We start from the raw sequence: 15855 nt of genomic DNA, 5'->3' as shown, positions 1-15855 counted from the left end.
CACTGAATAATGAACTGTTATAACAAGAATCGTAAAACGTTTGATCTTCATATTCATTCTTTCATGTGTATCTGTTCTAAAAGATAACCAAAGAACATCAGCCTTCTCTTGAAGTGCTATATCTGGTTGATGATTAATCACTCGATCCAGTTTATGGACTTGCAATGCAAATGAAACAGATTGGCCGACAACTTTCTGCTGCAGATAGTGTTGAGAGCGGGAATAAATACGGAAGGTGTAGACACTTGAGACATCAGAGCTCCGAGAAGTGACTCAGTTGTGACGTGAAAGGTGGACTAAATACTGGTCATGGTTGCGATTGGATTTTCCCATTCAAATGATCTATGATAGAATCATACGAGCTTGCTCGTATCATTTCTTTAGCCGATAATAGCGTTGTCCAAATAAATGCACGATTTGCGCCACCCAGTATCTTCACAAAATATAAGGAACAATTTTTGAATTCAACATTGTATTGTTCGAGAATAATAAAAGTTAAAATAAAAATTTCCGCCCGACCCAGATTTGAACCTTCATCTTCAGAGTGCAAGTCTTGTATCTTACCCCTCGGCGTCAACTTATCATCGGAATGCTTCTGCTAGAGAGAATTGAATTAATCTCAACAACTTTCTACAACAAGCTGCCAAATTTTGCTTTCATACGAAAGGTACGATGTTCAAAATCAACGACTACTTACTTTAAAGTCTAGTCCTAAAAACAGTAGAGCTAATCCAAAGTTTTAACTCCTTAAATAATGGTGGTAGGTGTTTGAATAGAGTCAAAAAACATTTGATACAAAACTCCTCTTATTAAAAAAAAAAAAAACCTGGCACGATTTTTAACAACGCATTTGGCTCATTCCATAACTCCATAACAAAGGGTTTTACGTAGCCCGTTGTATAATCAATAAACGAAAATGTTTTCTATTGGACTTTATCTTTCAATCATTTAGGGTTTCCAGTAATGTGACCGCTTGGGTGCTGGCAAGAGTTGACACGATATGCAACGAGTATACCCCATTAGGCATAATGGACGTTAGGCATAAAGACATTAGGCATAATGGATGTTAGGCATAATATATGTTAGGCATAATGGACGTTTGGCATAAAATAACTTGCGCGTGTGTCATTTGAAATTCGTCTTATATCGAAACATTTTAGGGCCCATTTACAAATTCAATTACGCTGATGGAGGTGGATGTGTGTCCTTAAGGTGTAAGAGCTCATAAAAAGAGTGCAATATTAATAAAAAAAAACGTTACAAGGGGGTGGATTGATTGGCTGGTATTAAATGACTTTTTTCGATGCTATGAAATGTGACCATTGTCATTGTTATCATTACAAAATCCAGTATTTTTGTAAGTATCAATTTAAAATTGCGATGTGCAATCATAGTGTTATTTGCTTCTAAAGATGTTTATTTTAATGAGTATATGACTTTTTTTTTGTTATATTTCCCTTACATAATTTCATTATTTCTAAAGAAGGGAAACCTTTCATATAAGTATCAATACTTGTAATGCAAATGAGACAATAATTGAGAGGTAAGTCAAGAAATTATGTTATGATAGGTGACATTATCTTCAGCAATAATTTTCTGGTAGTATGCCAACTATTCCTTTATTAACGAGATTTTAAGCCCTGGGCTAGTTCATCTCGGGAATGCCAACTATCTTCTTGGCGTTACATTGCTACTTTGAGTCTGCTTATCAATTAAATGTAGTGAGAACGGTTCCTTTGCTTCTTATGCAAACAATTTTCAATCAATTTATACGAAATTGGTCGGGTTTTATAAATTAAAATTTGATTAAATATTTATTTTAGTTACAAAAGTCAAGTTCAAATTCAACATAGCACAAAATCCAGCATACATTTAGGATCAAAACGATATTCCCAATTTTATTGCATAGAGAACCTACAACTTACCTGATTACCCAGTGTTCCTCATAATTAATCAACAACAAGTCGAAACGAAAATTTCGGATGAAAATATTTATATCTGCAATTACTATAACTATTATAACAACAAGAATACAAATAACAACATATTATTGGAAGAAGATGATTTCTCTAGCAGTCTTTTCCTCCAGCCATTAAATTAACCGTATAAGTATAAAGAAAAGCCTATGATTGATAAATAAATAAATAAATAAATGTATGATGGAAATATTAAGAACAATAATGACATTAATGTCTCGAAAGAACAGCTTATTTATAGAAGAAAGGAAGTTTTCTGATTAAGACATTAGCAGCAATAACTCCAATAATTTTGTTGGCATTAAAACTATAAAGAACAGCCTTCAATTTAAAGAAGGGATAATCTCTGATGAAAAATTTGCCACTTATATGTGTACAACCAAACTCAAAAGATGAGCAACAGGTCATGTACAGCTTCGTTCTTATTCTTGGCATTACTCCCCAGCGAATTTTTGTTCTAGGAGCACTTCCACAGCTATTAACCACAAGATTGCTTTTCCAAACTAGCCATTTTGCTTTCTCATTTGTGGACGATACACGATTGTGCTTCATGGCCAAGAAAGTGAAAAAAACGAAAAGATTCTGGATCGGCTAGGAATCGAACAAAGATACCTTCAGCATGGCTTTGCTCTATGGTCGCAGAAGTTGTCAGAAAGCTAATGAAGGCGATTTACAGCATTATAATGCTGATCGTTTAATCAAGTTTTGTCCTAGAAATTAACCTCAAAGGATTCAAAACTATGAATTGACTACAAGGCAATCGTATTTGAACGGACACGCTTTAGATCTTCAAAGCTTTTCACAATTATTAAAAACGTCAGTACAGTTTTCCAGTAAACGATTTCTATTTTCATTTTGATAATTATGCCTATCGTCCATTATGCCTAACGTCCATTATGCCAAACATCTATTATGCCAACCGTCCATTATGCCTATCGTATTTATGCCTATCGTACTTATGCCTAACGTCTTTATGCCTAACGTATTTATGCCTAACGTCGTGCACCCATATGCAACTATCATCGTGGGGCTTTATTTTTCCTTTGTGTCGTTGGGTCATCGCTGAGTAGGGGAAGGGGTGGTAAAATGACCACCTTAAGGAAATTATCTTGTTTCTAATAGAAAAACGAGAAATTTGTACAGTTCTATCGCACAACATCAAAAATAGGGATGTAATCTATAGCAGCGACATGGATTCAGACTAAAATAGCTAAATTTTCACATATTTTTATCGCTATCAAAAAGCGATGCAAATGTTCATTTTACCTGCACTATGTGGGTAAAATGAACAGCGGGTGGTGGTAAAACGAACACCATGCAAAAAACGTGAGCAAAACAAATATTCTAAACAATTGTATTGCCCCACCGAAAATACATTCATTAATGATTGTAACCCATTCAAAAAGAATTCTAAAGGTATCAGATTTGACATCATATCATAACGATATTCACCTCACTGAAAAACCTTAAATCTTCCGAGCTAAAAGTTACGTCAGTTCTAATTTTCAAGCGTGGTTTTCTAAAATCCTTTTTTTTCTGTTTCTGTTCGGGATGAACCACTGGGACCAGTTTTCTTTGACCTTTGTGGTATACCCGTGTCCTTTGTTTAGTGCATGTCGTTCTACTCCATTACTATTGAGAAATAATGAAGTAGTCGTTTTTTATACAAATATCATTCTTTACCATTTTGCATAGAGCCTCTTTAGAAAAAGATACCGCTATTTATACCTTTTGGAGAAAAAGTTTGTCACCATTAAACTCTCAAAAGCGCGCCCCTTAATCAGGTTCGGCGACTAAGCTGGTTGAATGATACTGATTTTGACCATGCATCGGTACTCTAGCGTATCAAATTATTGCTTCTACTTATAAGGTTCAAAGTCGTTTTTTGAAACTGTGAACAGGTTTCATCCCATGAAACATTTAGATTCCTTGAAACAAAAAGCTTATTTTAGAAGTTAAGAGGTCTGCTACTCCACTGATTTGGAATCGTTTCCCTCCTAGATATCGAAAAATAAATTCTTGAACTCGGAAAGAAATTGTCTCATGAGTTGAAACCAACCTCAGATGCTGATTGAGCCATTTTTTCACTTCGACTTCCTCATTATCTAGGACAAATAGGTGGGTCTTAGTGCCTTGTTACTCTCTTATACTCTTCCGATCCTAATTTAAAAGTATTCACAAGAACAGATACAACAAGAGTACAATATGGTAGATCTTACCCCGTAACGCACCTCGAAAAGGTGATCTACCCGCGTTCTAAAATCCTAGTTTTTGTTGATATTTTCACTTCAATTGACTTACGTATCAACTCGAACACTCCGATTTATGCTCTCAATCGTCCGTGCATGATAAAAATTCATCGAAATTCGTTTTTTCTCGGTAAAAGGCACGGTGCTCATTTACCACCCCTGTTCATTTTTCCACCACTTCCCCTTTTGACAATCCCGAAATAATGAATTCGATTCCCGGTCCGGTGGAAGATTTTTTCAATATGTTCTATTTCCTTGACTACCGACTTCCTTGGGAGTTAGCGATGATCGTTTACATTTGTAAATTGTTGGATGGATTCCAATGAACACAAATTGAGCTTGAGCTTGAGCTTGAGCTTGATTGGCCGCCCGTGGATGCACTCCAGTATCGCTAGATCAGCTGCACTTACACAAGGAACCAACCGAATGACTGCTTGGGACTAACAGGCATCCTCAGTGTATAAGTGCTGGTGATCTTCTATTTTTAGGCAACAATGGCACCTGCCACGTCAGAATGCAGACCAATGATGGGAAGGGGGAGGAATTGATGATGCATTGAACTGACTCCCACGTAGACCGTATATTCCACTGCATCCACGTCAGTTCATGCGGGAGTGTATGGATTGGGGGAAAGGCATGGCAGAAAGGTTTGCTTTTGTGGTTAGCAGACTGCCTATATATCAGGCGTAAGAAAGGCGTGCGCGTGGAAGTAGGAAGCGTTAGGGAAACGGTTTCTTGTCCGTCTCTGGTTCTAGCGTTTGCTATGAACAAATAGTTTGAGTGTGATATATTTAGAATGGAAGATAGAAGCAAGTGAGAGATATACAACTACAAAGTACGAGGAAAGGGACGGGCCTGGGATTGAACCCATGACCTTCTGCATATGAAGCAGAAGCGGTAGCCATCAGACCACCAACCCCGTCGGTTCCAATGAACACAAATTGAGTTGTTTTAGAAAAAAAAATTAAATCCTTAAATCTAAAACTTTGGGCTTTGTTGCTTCCGGGGTTCTACAACGAGATTTATGATTCTATCGTTTCTTAATGCATACAAATTGTACATGACAATTTCATACGTGGTATTGTTGAGGTAGATCTCAAATAATTCTGCTTTCGCTGGTGAACTCATTGATTGTGATTTGAATACGTATGAATCAATACAATAAAATTGATGATTTCAACCTGACTTAAGTTTGTAAATATGCTTAACCCTTGCGTCCCTGACCCATTTATCACGAAACGAAAAATTCATCGCTAGGCTACTGGATGTTTCGTGTTGTCCGTTGCCTAATGTTAGTGATCGTTTAGTCTGTGTAGCCTTATGCGCTGAAGACGGTGTTAATTGTCTTTTTGAAAAACAATCCATAAATAATTATGACAAAAAAAAAAATTCACAAGGAATGTTTTTGTGATTCTTACACTTTTCTTCAGGTATTCAACCATGTGCTTGGAAGAGATTCTTCTGAGAATTCATACTGGAATTTCTTCATGAATTATTTTCGTACTTATTTTCTTCATGAATTATTTTCGTACTTTTGGAATTCTTCCATCAGTTTTTGCTAAGTTCGTCCTGAGGTTCCCACTGAAAATCATTCCGACTTTCTGATCTCACCAGAAGATTGCTCGAAGAATATCGAATTGCTTAAAAAATCTCTTGAAGAATTCCACCAGAAAAGGCATTGGAATGCAATTCTTTTAATGGTTCCTCCTCTGCGTACTTATTACATAAAAATTTATTAATATTTTGTTTAGAATTTTCAGAAATAACTGAGGATTTCTCCAAAAAATTATACAAACAATTCTAGGAGTCTCACCAAAAATGTCTTCAAGATCACCTGGTAAGGATTCATTCCCCGAATTCTTCAGAGAGTTCGCCAATAATTCTGCCAACTTTGCTTTAGAAGTTCTTCCTAAAGTTTCTTTACAGGATTATTTGAAAAAAATTATCCAGACTTCCCGCAAAAAAAAAAGATTCTTCCAGGTGTTACTCTAAGGATTCCTCGTAATACTCTACTAGAATTTCATGAGCAATTCAAAGAATTTAATTGGGGAAATGTTATTCATGATTTATCAAAAAAGTTCTCCGCAAATTTATCTACATATTTTCACAAAAAAATATTTTTTAGATTTTTCTCAAATCAAGGAGCACCATACCGTATTTCTTCTAAAGTCTAGCGGATTTTATTTTTATTTTATTAAAAAATGCCTAATTAAGAAATGTTTAAATATGTCTAACATTCCTATGAAGTACCTAGCGGAATGCGTGCAAATATTCTTCGACGAAAATACTCAAAGATATTCCGAGTAATTTGTTCAGAGACTTTTTAGAGAATTATGTTATTGTTTGCCTAAGATTCTCTCAAAAAAGATACCAGACATTCATCTAGGTTTTTTTTTATTTAACCTTCTAGTCGTCGCGCGGTTTGGCACCGTCAGAACCACCACGCTACTGTTTTGCACGAAAAGCGAGGTTTTTTCAACAGTGTTGTACAAAATTCTTTAAAGTTCTAGAAATAACTCAATTTTTTTCCGAATGGTAATCTCTGCATTCTTCTAAAATAACATTCAACAATCTATCCACCCATTATTTTGTGGTTCAAAAACAACTCCAGGAATATCTCAATATTATTAGGGATTGCCTTACAAAGGTTCGAATGTTGGTAATGTTTTTAATAATCGCAGCTTAAATATAATTCGGAAAAAATACTAAATTCCTGTCTTCAAGAACTAGAATAAGAATTTCTAAAAATTGTTGGCAATGTACCTCACAGAAAAGCTTAAATGGAACTTGTAGAATTTACGGTGTGGCCCATTTAGAACTGGAACATAAATAGTTTGGTATAATTTGGATATAATTCAACACAAATGAATTCCGTTCTAACTCAAATGTTGCATTACATATAAACTTCAAGTGAAAAATAATAAAAATTTTCATCCCCTTTTACGAGAAATTGTCGGACTTTCCCGGGATACGATTCATCAATCGGCGCATACTATTTCAATCCATATTTTTGACAATTTCAAGCCATTTAGTTTACAGTTCGTCGATATTTTGGCAAGACTTTCTTTCGCTCTGAGCTTGCGCTTCATAATAGCCTAAAATCCCTAAATTGAGCTGAATTAGGGTCAATTAGGTGAGTATCACCAATTATGAAAAATCCTTCAATTTCGTCAATACTTGATCAAACAGCTTCATGGTATGGAATATGGCCACATTTCTCTAATTATGTTCCCTATTTGGTTGTTTGCAGACATGATATGATCAGAGTCATCATTATCCGAAGTCGAATCCATTGCACGGTACTGCAGAACGATTGTACCCCGTTTGGCATAAAGTCGTTTGGCATAAGGTCGTTTGGCACAAAGCCGTTTGGCATAAAGTCGTTTGGCATAATGGTCGTTTGGCATAATGACCGTTTGGCATAATGATTGATTTAGAATGAATATCGGCATTTTCGAAGCTTTTACCGAGATCAACACCACTAAGCCCATAGCAAAAATTTTTCGTCGTTTCTCAATAAGCGTGGTGGTCATTAAAAGATAATCCAAGCTATGAATGTCGAAAATTGTAGTGACATTAGAGAGCATAACAAAATAAAACTCGTGACGGGTCTGGTGGAAGATCTTTTCGGAATAATAATTTTCTCCACATCCCAGAACATAAAGTATCGTTGAGTAGTTGCAATATACATATTTGAAAATATTAAATTGGCAAAGAAAGTTCGCAGTTATTAATAAAGGGAACGCACATATTTTGCTGCAGATCAAGCTCTGTCCCGGTTTGTACGTAACACTTGATGAAAATTACTTGATAGAAGAAGGAAAAAATATTTGCAAAATATTAAAAGCTCTAATCCAAAGATTTAATATTGCAGTATAATGCAAAAATAGCCTATATACGAGAGCAGATTATTTTTCGTTTAAAATGTTTAAGGCTCTAACACTAAATATCTTTCAATATAAATTTTAATTTTGAAAGTGTACATCAAAAACACTGTCTATTATCGAAAGGAGGGAAAATTTGTGATTGAAATAATATTTTTCCAGCATATCTTAAAAAAAGATCTTGTATTTGCAAAAAAAAAGTTGAATATTTATAGGTTCTAAAGTAATTATTGTTCTAACAGCATATCTTGCAAGAATTGCGAATTATATAAATGGTGAACATTTTGCTTGACTTAATAATAAAATTCAAAACAGTATAAATATAAAGAACAGCCTATTTTTAGAAGAAGGCAATGTTTATGATTAAATCAATAGAAGATTGGACGCCAAAAACTATAGCGGCATAATAAAACGAAAAGACATCAAAAACTTTGTTCAGATTCATAGCTCTTGTCCTACTTTTCTCCGAATGTCGTTTCTCTGAATGTCGGTTCCCCGAATGCCAGTTCCTAGAATGATTCGTTTCCCCGAAAAGTGATGTAGTTTAAATGCCACAAACTTTTCGGGGAAGTTGACTTATTCGGGGTTGGAGGGGATACTCGGGGAACTGGTATTTGCGATACAAGGCGTTCGGGGTAACGACAATCGGGGAACCGACATTACGGGAAAAGTAGCACAACCAATCAAAGTAACTGCAGTAATCGATTTCTCTTTCCGCTGATAACTTGAGCAGATCAATGTTATCAATTAACGCCATTTTGTCAAATGGGAACAACAAAATATCTAAAAAATAAAGAAATTTTAAAAGAATAGCATATGTATAAAAGAAGGTGAAATTTGTTTCAATTTCAATTCAACAGTTTTTATGCCTATGTATAATTTGATTACATCATATTTGAAAAAAATCCAATGTTTGAAAGAAGGGTAAATTAGTGCTAAATATATAAAAATCTTCAGTTTTAAATTATTCCAATAGCGGAACTCAAAAGAAGAATTAATATTTAAAAGAGGGGTAATTTCTGCATAAATTATAAAATATTATTGACAATAACTTTCCTAATATGCTTTAGTTTATTCAAAAGCATATGGTTGTTGAATAAAGTGACATTTTGTATCAATTATTGTCAATTATTGACTCCACAACAAGCCTGACGTCATCAGAAAGATTCAATAGAAACGTAAAAACGAATCTCATCTTAAGAAATTCTTGGTTTCAGACTCATTATGCCAAACGACTATTATGCCAAACGACCATTATGCCAAACAACTTTATGCCAAATGACCATTATGCCAAACGGCTTTATGCCAAACGGCTTTATGCCAAACGGCTTTATGCCAAACGGCTTTATGCCAAACGACTTTATGCCAAATGACCTACCACCCTAAAGAACAGCACCGAGCTTTTTGGCCGAATCGCGGTCTGAAATGTTTGGATTTGAATCAGTAGTCCTGACTTTAATCCACAGCTGATGGTGCACAGTAACTGCCCGATGCTTTCTTTGTGGCTTGCGATTCATCGATATGGTTTCTTCGTACTTATTTAGTACGAGCCACACAGTATTTATCGAAAAACCTAACACTTTTGCAATTTCTATTCTTGATCAAGATGTGTTTTTCAAATTTTTGTGCGCGATTATTTCTCTCTCTCTTCTTCCATATTGAATTTTTCAGAAGTACGGTCGAACTAAGCTGCGAAAAATATCATGTGATGTCATTATTGTTTTAGAGCACCAATAGACGGTTCATCTTCTACATTGAACCACTAGAGTCGTTGTAAGTTCCAATCCTAAGTCGGTAACACCTTTCTACAAATATTCTTGTTCTTTTTTCTGCGCCTTTTTAATAGAAGATAATTGATGTTAAAACGGAGGGAAATTTAACTGAAAGTATTTGTACCTAAAATCTTAATAATATTGTATGAACTCTGAAGTTTCACGGTGAACATGGTGAACATATTGATGTAGAAAGAACCCATTTTGTCCTTCCATTAGAAATTCTAAACAAACTTTTTTGAAGGGTCGAGTGATTATTTTGAAGTACTGTAGAAGTTTAACACGAAAATATTGCCGGTATTTTAATAAATTTGAATCTTAGGGAAAACTTTTGTATTACTTTGAAAATTTGTTTAGAAATTCCTGAAGGCAGTGATGCATTTTAAACTGAACGCGAGCCAGAAGTGAACTGAACGCGTTCTAATTTTGCACGAGAACCTAGTTGACATTGAACTCTCGTGCAAGATTCTGCACCTGCTCATGAACGGCCCGTTCACTTCAAAATGCACATTGAAGTTAAAACCCCGAAAAATAACTACATCAGAACATGTTAAATTGATATCATTAAACATATATGGAATCTCAAATATTTTTTAACATCTTTGCAAAACTTCCGCATTGAAATATGTCGTGTATCTGCCATGACGACAGTTTTCATTTCGCGTTGCCAAGGAATTATTTGATTGGGCTCAAAAGCGAAAGGAGGAGCAATTAACACAAATTTTCTTTTCTTATGCAACTACAACAGAGTATGAACATATCAAGGAGCAGCTTAATGAACAATATTCGAAAGCAATAACTATTCAGGGAACACAAAAATACCATTAATTTATTCCAGTTTCCGTAGGTAAAATAGAAGTTAGGCAATTTTCAAACTGTAATGATAGTAAAAAAATTGTGAACATTTTGAAAAAGTAATAAATCTGTATTAAAATAGGACGCTCAATCATTGTATAAGAGCATGAAATAAAATGCTTTCAGAATATTCTTTATTTTATCAACTCGAAAAACAACCGAATGTTGTGAATTTTCAGTCAATTTAATATCTCAATATCTCGGAAACGATAGCAATTAGCAAAATTTACTCATATATGGATTTTTTTTTATTATCGGACAATTTGGGCCGGAGGTTCTCCGATTTGCATGAAATTTTCACCAGAGGTAGAGCTCGTGGATACATGACCAAAAGTGAAATTCAAAAAAAAATATAGTGGCTTATTTTCCCGGAAAACTCTAGATGCATTTTCACGATTTCTCTATATACCTCAAACTTTGAAAATTCATATCTCCTGAATTTTGCATCGTAGAACAAAAGTTTTTTTTGAAATCGAAAGGAAATTTTCTCAGCAATCTATTAAAAATATAAAAAGAAAAACATTTCTCGGAAAAATTTTCACCATGGAGAAAATTGTCGGAAAAATAGCGGAAAAACTATCGTCTGTATCATGAAAAATTTTCAAAAAAATATGTTTTGTTTCATCAATTCATACTCTAACTTTCGTCCATAGACGCCAAAGTGGTATCTTTTACCGTTTAGGCGACAGAACTGAAAAACCGATGACCACCCGCACGCTTCCCATAGGAAAATGTGTTCTATTGTGGGCCTCATAACCGTGCGCTAACGGCGGCAGTAATTTACACGCATTGTAAGTGTAATGCAGTAAACCATCCTTTCCTTTCCAGTCAGAAGAAGCTTTTCGTCAATCGGAGCATTCTCCTTTGGTCTGTTGGGTGTTTTGTATGTCCTTTATTCGTAACCTTTACTATTGAGACCAACAGTCTTAAACTGAAAATGATCCTAACATTTAATAATACAGGTAATAGGAACTGACCCTCAGCAAGCATGGGAAAATTCACTCACTCACCCGAACGCCACCGCTGAAAAATAACAAAAAATCTGCTGCTATCGAACATTCAGTGATAGCTGAACCGTCCTAGGCGGAGTGTAGCATGAAAGCGTCGAAACCGATTGTGTAAAAGCGAGAATCGGAAGGAACGCGAAGAGAAGTGAATACCAATACACTTGTATCTGCGAGGCACGAGTTAATGCACTTAGCATCCATTCGCCGAATGCATTGAACTGACTGAGAGGATTCCTACTCACTGAATCATTCCGTGGTGTGGACTGCCAGTCAGTGAACGCTCATTAGCACTCAAACCCGAATGCCATTCGCACGGAATCAGAATGTAAGCAATCATCCTGGACAAACATTTCAAAAGGGCACATCGACATTGGTAAACATTGGCTTTGCAAGCCGCTGTTGAACCCAATTCAACTCGATCACGCTCACCAATACCACTATCAGGAAGAGCTAACACCAATCTTTCTGATAGTGGGGTTAGTTTGCGTGGGCGGGCTAAAAAGGGCTCAACAGCAACGTTTCTGAAAAAAGGCTCAAGACCTCTTGGGCCCTTTTCAAATGTTTGTCTTTTGTCCGAATTTTTAGTATTGCATTCGACTGATCAGATGCCGTTTTTTGTTTCGTTTAGTGCTCGCCGAAGAAGCAGAATGGGCACTGGAAATTGAAACGTTCGGCTTGGTTAAAGGGGCGGTCCGTTAATTACGTAAGACAATTTTGGCGGGTTCTCAACACCCCCTCCCCTCATGATAAGATTTTTTGTACGAAAGTTAAAAATAATTAGTATGGCGTGTAAAAAATCTCAAAACCCCCCTCCCCCCATAATCCCTTACCTAATTAATGCATGACCCCAAAAAACGGCTTTCTCGCTCCCGACTGTGCGTGGAAGCGAGTGAGGGAAACACAATAACTGAGTGAGTGTTTTCCATGCTTGACCCTCTGTATCATAGTTGCCAAGCAAAAAGGATATTTATGCATACATAAAGTGCTATTTGTAGTTTTCTTGCTTTTTTCAAATTTTGTTCAATTTATCAAATGATTAGATAATTAACTAAAAGCGCGCGAATAAATTTTCAGTTTTGTTTTCTATACAAAGTGATATATTTGATATAAATTCAGATTGTTCCTTGGAAGAATATAGTAAAGTATTTGCATGTATATAATATCAATCAACTGTATAACACTCAGGGACGCTATCTATTGTTCCATTGATGGCTGCTGTGGAATATTCCACTGCCAGTCAGCGTGCAGCCTCTACAGTTGGCGCCAACCCAACAGCGCGCCAAACTGTATTGAGAAGCGTACGCGCGTAATGAATAATTATTGTATGTTTTGTCTGGCCGTATCGTGCGCCTATATAAGGCGCACCCATTGAATTTGTAAGAATGTAGTTTCTTTCGTTTCTCCACCGAGTAGGCATGCTGCCTCTCAGTGGTTATTAATCTGTTAAAGTGGAGCCGTTCCCTTGATTTGCCGTCCGTTGTATCGTAAAAGAAACAACGAAGGAAAGACGTCCTGGCCGAAACAACATATTCATAAGTTTTCAAAGAAAGTGGAATTTGATATTTGATCCTTCAAACGTTACCATAATGATTGATTGTAACAAGAACTTCCCGTGCGGCTTTCATAGAGGCTGTTAGCTTTAATACTAAATAACGTTGCTGATGAAGGGCATACAAAACACCCAACTGACCAATGGAGAGTGGTCCGATTGACGAAAAGCTTCTTCTGACTGGAAAGGAAAGGATGGTTTACTGTGTTACACTTACAATGCGTGTAAATTACTGTCGCCGTTAGCGCACGGTTATCAGGCCCACAATAGAACACATTTTTCTATGGGAAGCGTGCGGATGATCATCGGTTTTTCAGTTCTGTCGCCTAAACGGTAAAAGATACCACTTTGGCGTCTATGGACGAAAGTTAGAGTATGGATTGATGAAACAAATCATATTTTTTTGAAAATTTTTCATGATACAGACGATAGTTTTTTCGCTATTTTTCCGACAATTTTCTCCATGGTGAAAATTTTTCCGAGAAATGTTTTTCTTTTTATATTTTTAATAGAATGCTGAGAAAATTTCCTTTCGATTTCACAAAAAAAAACTTTTGTTCTACGATGCTTAGTTCAGGAGATATGAATTTTCAAAGTTTGAGGTATATAGAGAAATCGTGAAAATTCATCTAGAGTTTTCCGGGAAAATAAGCCACTATAATTTTTTTAAATTTCACTTTTGGTCATGTATCCACGAGCTCTACTTCTGGTGAAAATTTCATGCAAATCGGAGAACCTCCGGCCCAAACCTGTCCGATAATTTAAAAAAATGCCCATATACCTTTTTTGTTGCAAATTTTGCGTAATTTCAAAAAATCGGGTCGAAAAGCATTCAAAAAATTTATTTAGACCATATTGAAAAATCAACCTTTTTTAAAAATCATAACTTTTTTGTCCATGATTTCTCCATCTTGACCCACTGTGCAAAAGACTCCATTTTTTGTCTACTTTAAAATATAAAAAAAAAAAAAAATGAGAAAAACGATTTTTGAGAAAATTGATTTTTAAGTTTTATTTTCGAAATAAAAAAAATACAACATTTTTTTCCAGATAGTTTCAACAATAACCTAAAACTTTGCGGAAGACACCAAACCGATCAGACAAATAGTTTCTGAGTTTTAATTTTTTGAAAATTGTTTAGGATTTTTTCCTAGGGCCCTTCTCAAAAGTAACGCTAGGGTAAAAATGGCGAACCGATGATGCAAATAGGCATTTTTGGGTATAAAGAAAGCAAATGCCAAATTTCAGCCAAATCAAAAAATACAAAAGTAAACCGACATTCGAATTCAAAAGGAACCGCTCCTTGGGAAAAAAAAACTTTTAGGAGTGCCGCCGCTGCCAAAAGTGGGGTCATGGAACAAAAAATTATCATAGAGTAAGGTGGGGCAAAAGTTCGACCTTAGTGGTATAATCAAAGTTTCCAGGAAAATAATAGCAGATGAAACAAAACAAATACCATACAGCGAACCTTCAACATATTGGCTATAACTTTGCTGAACAAACTTGGGTCAAAATATTTACCCATTTTTAGTTATAACAGTTTCAAAATTGATTGCCTTAAACGAACTTTTGCCCCACCGGTGGGGCAAAAGTTCAAATCTAGTGTGGGGCAAAAGTTCGTCGGCTAAAACACAAAATATCAATACTTTTATGCCAGGCATACTTTATACCAGCCGTAAACTTATGTTTGCCGAAAAATACACACTAAATTTTCATCAAAAAATGCCCAAAACAGGGTGAAAAAAAACACCCAAAAAAATAGCAGTTTTTCGCAAAACTAAGTGAAAGTGTAAAATTTGTGTGACATTTTTCGCACGATCAGGCAAATTTCGCTAAATTTGAAGATAATATGTAGATTTTAGGAAACTTAAAAAATTTTCCGTGGGTTTATACATGGGCCGAACTTTTGCCCCGCAGATTCGAACTTTTGCCCCGCTATGGGCCAAAAATTGATTCCAACTATTTATGGAAAAACTAATACACGTCAAAGCATCCTTATGATAGGCCTAGAAACGCCCTTACATAAAATATTGAAAAATATTTTATCATCATTTGGTTCCATGCATCGAAAGTTTGACCAAATATTACAATATTTACGTCGAAAAACAACAAATAGCCATAACTTTTCCAAATCTCAATCGATTTTTATGATATTTGGAGTGAAAGTCTCTTACTTAAATAGCATTCGAACCACTATGACATTTCTAAGTTTTGATTTTATTTGAGCTAGAAATCTTAAAAAGAAACTCTTGCCCCACTCGAACTTTTGCCCCACTTTACTCTATGGATGCTAAATGCATGATTTGCAGAGGTTCTTCTCACGCCAAGGACGTCTGTCCAGTGAAGGAAGATACCGATAAATTCACATGCGCCAATTGCAAGGGCAGTCATAAGTCGAATTTTTGGAATTGCCCTTCACGCAAAAGAGTCATTGAGGCTCGTGCCAGGCAGATGAAAGATAATATCAGTTACGACAACGGTCGTTTCCGGAATTTCCCTGGTAGAATATCGAACAATACTCTAAATCATAACCATCAGGAAGATCATAATCATGCTCAATCAC

General features: G+C 35.7%; 1 protein-coding gene across 1 annotated transcript in view; it reads right to left on the bottom strand.

The window, feature by feature from the left end:
* The window catches only part of LOC5574178 (CTL-like protein 2), a 90870-nt gene that overhangs the window by 51536 nt on the left and 23479 nt on the right, over positions 1–15855 (bottom strand). The window lies entirely within an intron of this gene.

Source organism: Aedes aegypti, chromosome 3 (genome assembly GCF_002204515.2).
Source record: "Aedes aegypti strain LVP_AGWG chromosome 3, AaegL5.0 Primary Assembly, whole genome shotgun sequence".
Lineage (NCBI taxonomy): Eukaryota > Metazoa > Arthropoda > Insecta > Diptera > Culicidae > Aedes > Aedes aegypti.
This window is presented reverse-complemented; position numbering and strand designations above follow the sequence as displayed.